This window comes from Miscanthus floridulus, chromosome 10 (assembly GCF_019320115.1).
Source record: "Miscanthus floridulus cultivar M001 chromosome 10, ASM1932011v1, whole genome shotgun sequence".
In the NCBI taxonomy this organism is placed as follows: domain Eukaryota; kingdom Viridiplantae; phylum Streptophyta; class Magnoliopsida; order Poales; family Poaceae; genus Miscanthus; species Miscanthus floridulus.
Window position 1 is genome coordinate 32872367 of NC_089589.1, and position 7820 is coordinate 32880186.

Consider the following 7820-nt stretch of genomic DNA (forward strand, 5'->3'; position numbering starts at 1 on the left):
TCTATCTTGATGTTGCTCAAGTATGCACATGAAGACATGGTGCTACAAAATGGCTTCGTCAAAAAAGTAGTATGGACGGACAACCGGACCTAGGGAAAAGTAGCATGGACGGATGACCGGACCCCAGAGGGAAAAGTAACGTGTACAGAGGAGCGAACCTCAGAAAGAAACCACCATAACTTTTGATTCCCAAAGTTATGAAGGTCCATGAGGACATTTTGGAAAGCTTATGAAATCTACTTTCCAATGGTACCAGTTACAAGTATTTTGGCAATCCCAATATTGAGATACATCCAGATTAGTGAAGACTACTCAGAAGGTCAACAAGTCTTCCCGGGACAGAATGTTGGTACAAGTTTCTCTATAAAATTGTACCATTCTACAATGTTTCATGATGCATACTGCACATGGATGAAAAGCTTATTGAGTCTACTTTCACACCCAACAAACGGCTTGTCATTTTGACTTCCCACTAGGGAGTTACATCTCTTTTAGTGGACACTGCTCTGGAAACTGACAGCTGCGTGAAGACCCTTGGGAATCCATTTCGTGGAGACTACTCTGGAAACTGCAGGAGGATTGATGGGTCACTTTGGATGGAGAAAGACATAGGAGATGTTGGCTGACCATTTCTATAGGCCAAAGATGAGAAGAGACGTTCAAAGACTTGTACAAAGATGCATCGCTTGCAACAAAGCTAAGTCAAAACTGAATCCCCATTGTTTATATACTCCCTTGCCTGTTCCTAGTTCTCCTTGGGAAGACATTAGCATGGTTTTGTTTTAGGTTTACCAAGGACAAAGAGGGGGAGGGATTCAATTTTTGTTGTTGTTGATCGATTCTCTAAAATGGCACATTTTATACCATGTCATAAAAGTGACGATGCTTCCCACATAGCTTCTCTATTTTTCATGGAAATTGTGAGATTGCATGGCATGCCCAAGATGATTGTTTCAGACCATGACACCAAGTTTTTGAGCTACTTTTGGAAGACATTATGTTCAAAACTCGGTACAAGGCTGCACATCTTGTGCCGGGAGCAGCGTTTGTTGATGCCAGGTGTAGCACACCATGAAGGCAGCCGTAGCCTTAGCGGATACACAAAAACATGGGTACGCAAATTCATTTATTTATTCTAACGCTCAATTCTGCATAATTTCTAATCATCTTGCATTTTTTCTCGCAGTCGGCGTCACATGGTGGCCAGCCTTGCTCCATCTTCAAGGCATTTGCTATGGCCCACAAGGGCAAGGCGACGTCCGACGTCGACTACAACCCAGAGGACAGGCCCGAGGCGTACAGCAATGCGACCGTCCACAACCGCCTTAGTGAGTACACATCGATGGCAAGGGAGGTCCATGGGACAGAGTACGATCCGAGCACCGAGGACCTTGATGGAGAAGTCGTCATGAGGGTGGGAGGAGGCAAGAAGCATGGGCGGTACTAGATTGGCGACGGCGCAATCGACTCGGCCACTACTCCTAGTCTCTCCCAGATTCGAGCAAGCAGCACGAGCAGGAGCCCGGCCATATGACCTCGGCAGGACACTTCACACCACCGGGTGGAGGCACTCGAGGTTATTCCTGGTTTATTCGTCGTTCATTGGTTTTTTCATACCTTTCCTTTGCATTATTGTAACATTGGGGTGAATATATTGTAGGCCCAGCTGGAACAAGAGAGGAGGATACTGGAGCAGATGTAGGCGAAGATGGAGAGGGTGGAGGCCAAGCGGGAGGCCGAGCAGTGGAGGATGGCGGAGATTCTTCAGTACATGCAAAGTCTTGGCGCCGCTACGGGTGTAGCTCCGCCACCTTCACTATTCGCTCCACCTCCACCTCATGACTATTCTACTCATGTGAGTATAAATGTTTTAGTTTGTATGTTCATGCTTATGGTCAAACCTAGTGGAGTATGAAAGTTGTATTTATGTATGGTATATATTTATCTTGTCTCACACATTCAATCTCTTCTCCTTTGTGCAGAATCAATTGGCGGCATCGAACGATCCTCATGCTACAACAAATCATTCACCAAATTAGTGATGATACTTGTGGTTGTAAATGATACTTCTATTTGCAATTGTGGTTGACGATGATGGAGCACTTGGATTGCTTGTGAAGTCATTTGTGATATATTGTGAGACATGTGATGTTTGTGATATATATGTGGTGTTGGTGATATATATGTGATGTTGATGATATATATGTGATGTTGGTGATGTTTGTTATATATATCTTCTGTTTGTTTGGATGGGATGTAAAAAACAAATAAAAAGGCTGTTTTCAGTCACTTTGCCGAGTGCAATGGCCATGATGTTGGGAGTATGCCCTAGAGATAATCATAGAGATGATTATATTGCCTTGTATCCATGATATATTATGAGTTCATTGAATTTCCATTAAAGACAACATGTATCGATTAGCAATTATGTGAATTATTTGTGAAACTCTTTTACTTGTATGGTTATTCTAATGTTGTCTCTGGTCAGAGTTCGTGTGAGGACACACACGAATAATGGATCAGCACATTGTTAGTTGATGACTATGTTTCAAAAGTCATAGACATGGAGATGTCAAACTAATAAAGTGGGCACATGTATGACATGGGGCTGGACTGACCCAACGTGAGATGTCATTATTATCTCTATTCACATCATGTACGTTATGTCCTTAGACCTGAGATTGTTGTACGTATTCAAGATGTGAAACGACCTACTCAGGGACTATCAAACACTACTCTGTAACAGGGTAGTTATAAAGGTGGTTTTCGGGTTTGTTGGGAAACATGCTTTGAGACATAGACAATCAAGATGGAATTTGCCCGTCTCTATATATGAGAGAGATATCACTGGATCACTCTAATGATTTGATTAAGAAATGCATGGCCATGCTTGGGTTAAGTGTTAACCTATGAGTTGGACCAAATATCGTGAGGCAAGGGAATAACAAGTATGTGGTTTTGTGGTGGTTCATCTGATATGATCTTTGCGTACACATGGGAGTTGACATGCCTTGCTAGAGGCCGCTATCAACTAATGGCCAAGTAGGAGTACTCGGACCATGTCTATGCGTGCGTGAACCCATAGGGTCGCACGCTTAAGGGGCTGGAAGCCTAATTTGGATTGGATCTGAATTAGACAAGGCTTAGGGTTACTTATGGGCCTTCAACTCGGGAGCTCATTAGGGACGCCTATAAATATGTGGGTGGGCAACAGGGCTAAGCAATCCACGCCTTTTGGCAGCCGTTGCCCATCCTACGCCCACGCCTGCTGCTCCTCGCAGACCTAGCAGGCCGGAGGCGCAACGCTTCCTCCCTGTACGTGTGGATACCTCGGAGGTGCTGCATCTAGAGCACAAGGACGAACCGCACGAAGGGGATGGACGGACGGACGACCTCGCAACTGCACGGCATTGCTACGACGCGTTCGACTACATCGAGTCGCTTCCGTTGCACCTGCGCGTCTAGTGGTAATCCCGTGATCTATAACTAGCAGCAGATCCTAGTTTATGAGGTTGAAATTTTTGTTTTCCGGCTAGCATAGCATCCTCATATCCCTGCAGTGGTATAGAGCCGTTACTGTGTTGTTATAGGTTTGGTTGAGTGCGTATGGAGATATGCGCGGTTGTATATGAGTCTCTGATCATGGTTCGTGGTTTTACCGTGTTGGTCTTGTAACTATCTACTCGTACCAGTCGGAATTCCGCCATCCGAGTTAAGTGATACATGTAAATCCAGTCATGGCAAGATGGAGATCAATCAGATTGATCGAATCGAACCTAGGTCAAGTGCCGAGCGCATGTGATGCGCAATGGTGATAGATTGGATCTACTGCGGGGCGTCGGGGTGCAAGAAAAGTGTTGTTCGGTAAAATAGCCATAACTTTTGCATACGGCCTCGGATTGAGACGAATTCTATATGAAAATTGTAGAGAAAAAAATTTTACATCCGATTCTCACCCGCTTCGCCGGTTTCGCTGAAATTAGATTTGCAAAAAATGGCCAGGAAGATGGTGCTTTCGGCGTTTTAAGATTAGACGTCGGAATCGGTTAACTCTGTTTTGCAGGAATTTGTGACTGGTATAGCCCTTATGTGTATGTGGTGCATGTATGTAATTAATTCATGGCTTGCATGCCGTGAGTATGACAATCTGGCTGGAGCCACTAAGATATTGTCAAATTGATGTAATGGCCTACGTGCCAAACTGTGATGATCCTATCCGCGACTATGTAATCTTCTTCACTGCCTTGCGTTAGTGATAGCTAGTCTTGGTGGACTCATCACTGAAGGATGGCATACATGGATCATGGAGATGGAGATCATCATGAGAAACAGTTCGATGGAGATGGAGATCCCCAAAGGAACATTGGGCTATACCATGTCATATCTGTGTTAATGTCGTTCTTACTATGTTCTACTTTCATGTGCGATAATGTTTTTGTCTACATGCGATGGTGAAGTAGAATGATCCCTCAGCAATGTTTAAGTTAAAATGCTTCCCCAAACCTTGCACTATCATGTGTCTTGTACAATTGGTGGTGGGTCTATGAAATTAGGGTGCCACTGATTTTCCTTGACTAGACAGGTTCGTATCGGATACTTACAACAGACGGGTTGGTTACTTGGACAAGGTCATCCTAAAGGTTAGGGACCTTGGAGCATGAGTAGTTGGGCACCAAAGCATAGAGATGCTACCCAACAACGAGAGTCATATGTGATATGATTAGCAAAGAGTTGCTTACCAATCTACCATGTCTTCTAGCGGTGATGCTAAAGCTCACTAGTAGACTTGTTAGTTGTGGGTCTTGAATCACTAAATTTCAAGAGAGGGATATTGATTTTAGTGGGAGTAGATTCTATTAAAGGTTTAATATTGTTTACTCTATCTTGGATACATTGTCTTAGTATTTTGCATTACTTTTGTTGTAGATAAATGGCACCTAGCAATCAACCATTTACTTTGCGTTCAATTCTTGAGAAAGATAAGTTGAATGGAACAAACTATGCGGATTGGATCCGCAACCTGAGAATTGTTCTCAGGACTAAGAAAAAGGAAGAAATTCTAGACACCCCATTACCAGATGAGCCGGCTGATAATGCACTAGCTGCAGAGAAAAACGCTTACAAGAAAGCACGTGATGCTGATCTTGAAGTGAGTTGCCTTATGCTTGCTTGTATGGAACCAGATCTGCAGTTGTAGTTTGACAATAACCATGCAGCGCACGATATGATCGTGGTGCTCAATGATATGTTCCAGACTCAAGCCAGGACGGAAAGGTTCAATGTCTCAAAGGCTTTTGCTGAAACCAAGCTAGCAGGGGGCGCAGTAGTTGGGCCACATGTGATCAAAATGGTTGGTTACACTCAGAGGTTGGAGAAGCTGGGCTTCCCAATTGGCCCTGAATTAGCTACTGATTTTATTCTCGCGTCTCTTCCGCCCAGCTATGGAAATTTTGTCATGAACTACCATATGCATGGGGCACAGAAGGGCTTGAATGAATTATGTGGCATGCTTAAAACATCAGAGGCTAATATCAAGAAAGGTGCTGGCAGTAGCCATGTGATGGCGGTCCAAAACAAGCCTAAGTTTAAGAAGAAGGGCAATTCTTGGAAGAAGAAAAAGGGCAAGGCTAAAGATGAGATCTCTAAGCCAAACCCACCTGCACCCAAGGCTGGACCACTTGCTGATGGTGAGTGCTTTCATTGTCATGGGAAAGGTCACTGGAAGAGGAACTGCAAGCTGTACCTAGAATCCATAAAGGATCGCGGCAGTAAAGGTACTCCCGCAGCTTGTACACTTGTTGTTTATGTTACGGACATTTTCCTTGCTAATTCATATATTAATTCTTGGGTATTTGATACCGGATCGGTTGCTCATATTTGCAATACGATGCAGGGAATGATAAGAAGTAGAAGCGTGGAAAAGGGAGAAGTTGATTTCTGCGTGGGCAATAATGCAAGAGTTGCTACGTTGAACGTCGGGACGATGCAACTCCACCTCCCGTCAGGATTTATTATGGAGTTGAATAATTGTTATTTTGTTCCTAGTTTAAGTCAAAACATTGTGTCACCTTCATGTTTGATGAAGGATGGTTATTCATTTGCGAGTAAAGACAATGGTTGTGTGATCTCTAAAAATGACATGTTTGTGGCTTCTGCATCCATTGTGAATGGGTTATTTATTTTAAATCTTGAAGATGCTCCTGTCTATAATATAAGTGCTAAAAGGCCTCGGCTTAATGAGTTAAGTCCTACCTATATGTGGCATTGTCGTTTAGGCCATATAAGTGAGAATTGCATGAAGAGGCTCTATTCTGATGGGCTTTTAACTTCGTTTGATTTTGAATCATACGAGACATGTGAGGCTTGCCTGCTGGGCAAGATGACCAAGACGCCTTTCACAGGTTTTCCTGAGAGGGCGGCAGACTTGTTGGAACTCATACATACTGATGTGTGCGGACCAATGAGTACGACAGCAAGAGGCGGATTCCAATACTTCATAACCTTCACTGATGACTTTAGTAGATATGGCTATGTCTACTTAATGAAACATAAGTCTGAGACATTTGAAAAGTTCAAGGAGTTTCAGAGTGAAGTAGAGAATCAACGTGCCAAGAAAATTAAGGCTTTGCGATCTGATCGTGGAGGCGAATATTTGAGCCACGACTTTAGCAATCATCAAAAGAGTTGCGAAATTGTTCCACAGCTTACGCCACCTAGAACGCCTCAGAGAAATGGCGTGTCCGAGCGACGTAATCAGACTTTGTTGGAGATGGTTCAGTCTATGATGAGCCAGTCGGACCTACCGTTATCATTTTGGGGATACGCTCTAGAAACAACCGCTTTCATATTGAATAAGGTACCATCTAAGTCAGTAGTTAAGACACCACATGAGATGTGGACTGGTAAGAGTCCCAGTTTGTCTTTTCTAAAAATTTGGGGTTGTGAAGTTTATGTCAAACGAATTATGACAGATAAACTAACACCCAAATCAGACAAATGCTTTTTCGTGGGATATCCGAAGGAAACTTTAGGGTATTACTTCTACAACCGATCAGAGGGCAAAGTGTTTGTTGCTCGAAACGGTGTTTTCTTAGAGAAATTGTTTCTCAAAAGAGAGAAAAGTGGACAGAAGGTGTATCTTGAAGAAGTTCAAGATGAGCCAGTTGGGAAGGACTCTACGAGTGATGCGAATGTAGCAGAACAAGTTGAGATACCCGTGGCAATAGAAACACCGCCACAACCACGAAGGTCAGCAAGAATCCGTGAGTTGCGTGGGGATTTGTTATTGTTAGACGATGACGAACCTGTGACGTATGCGGAAGCAATAATGGACCCAGATTCCGAGAAATGGCAAAGTGCCATGAGATCCGAGATAGATTCCATGGGAAACAATCAAGTTTGGAACTTGGTTGACCCGCCTGATGGGGTTAGACCCATAGAGTGCAAATGGATCTATAAAAAGAAAAAGGATATGGATGGAAACGTTCACATCTATAAAGCTCGACTTGTTGCAAAGGGTTTTCGGCAAGTTCAAGGAATTGACTACAACGAGACTTTCTCGTCGGTAGCGATGCTTAAATCTATCTGGATCATTCTAGCAATAGTTGCTTATTTCGATTATGAGATATGGCAGATGTATGTTAAAACAGCCTTTCTAAATGGGAATTTGGATGAGGACGTGTATATGATACAGCCCGAAGGTTTTATTGATCCAAACAATGCTGGAAAAATTTGCAAGCTTCATAAATCCATTTATGGGTTAAAGCAAGCATCTCGGAGTTGGAACATTCATTTTGATGAAGTGGTCAAAGGGTTTGGCT